Source organism: Nothoprocta perdicaria, unplaced genomic scaffold (assembly GCF_003342845.1).
Source record: "Nothoprocta perdicaria isolate Ctin4 unplaced genomic scaffold, notPer1 scaffold_733, whole genome shotgun sequence".
Taxonomy (NCBI): Eukaryota; Metazoa; Chordata; class Aves; order Tinamiformes; family Tinamidae; genus Nothoprocta; species Nothoprocta perdicaria.
The window spans coordinates 18,544-19,832 of NW_020456014.1; positions in this window are offsets into that span (position 1 = coordinate 18,544).

The window sequence follows — 1,289 nt, forward strand, 5'->3', positions numbered from 1 at the left end:
GCTAATTAAAACCGCTAATTAAAACGCTAATTAACTAATTAGCCTTCCCGTCGCCCCCTCCGGCCCCTTCGCCCCCCCCCGCCAGCCCGGCCGCAGCCGGAAGCGCTTCCCCACTGGGCGCCGCCATCTTGTCTTACGGCGCTGGCCCCGGCGCCTTCAAGATGGCGGCGCGCTGCGGACTGTTCCATGCGCGGCCCGGAGCGGGGGGGGGAGGGGGTGGACGAAACCATTTTTTTGCTGTAAAAACGCGCGGTTTTCAGCAAAATTCACCCTCCTCCCCTCCAAAAAAAAAAATATACGTGTGTTTATGTGTTAAAATAAGTGTTGGGGGTCGCTACAGGTGGTTCGTGTTGGGTGGGACACCCACTTTCTACCCCCCCCAAATCCTAGTCGCATTCCCGATCCCAGTCCCGATCCCAGTCCTGGTCCTGATCGTGGTCTCGGTTCTGGTCCCGGTCTCGGTTCTGGTCCCGGTCTCGGTTCTGGGCCCCATTGCGGTCCTGGTGCTAATCCCGGTCCGGAGGTTAATCCTGGTGCCAATCTCCATCCTGATCCTGGTCCCCATCCCGGTCTCCATTGCATTTCCTAAACTCCACTGTAATCCTCATGCTGGTCCCAATTCCAAGCCCAATTCTATCAGCCCCATCTTCAGGTCCTTCCTGTGGATCATCCAGGCTCCAGCTCTGAAGCTTCCTGGGCCTAGATTAGACAAAACCTTGGGAAAGAGGATGGGTTGGGTTGAGTTGGCTTGAGTTGGGTTGGGTTGGGTTGAGTTGGGTTGGGTTGGATTGGATTGAGTTGGCTTGAGTTGGGTTGAGTTGAGTTGAGTTGGGTTGGGTTGAGTTGGGTTGAATTGGGTAGGATTGAGTTGGCTTGAGTTGAGTTGGGTTGAGTTGGGTTGAGTTGAGTCAGGTTGGGATGGGTTGGGTTGAGTTGGGTTGAGTTGGGTAGAGTTGGGTTGAGTTGGGTTGAGATGAGTTGAATCGGGTTGAGTTGGGTTGGGTTGAGATGAGTTGAGTTGGGTTGAGATGAGTTGGGTTGGGTTAGTTGGGTGGGGTTGGATTGGTTGGGTTGAGTTGGGTTGAGTTGAATTGGGTTGAGTTGGGTTGAGTTGAGTTGAGTTGGGTTGGGTTGAGTTGGTTTGGGTTGGGTTGGGTTGAGTTGGGTTGGGTTGGTTGGGTTGGTTGGGTTGAGTTGGGTTGGGTTGGTTGGGTTGGTTGGGCTGGTTGGGCTGGTTGAGTTGGGTTGGGTTGGGTTGAGTTGGGTTGGGTTGGGTTGAGTTGGGCTGG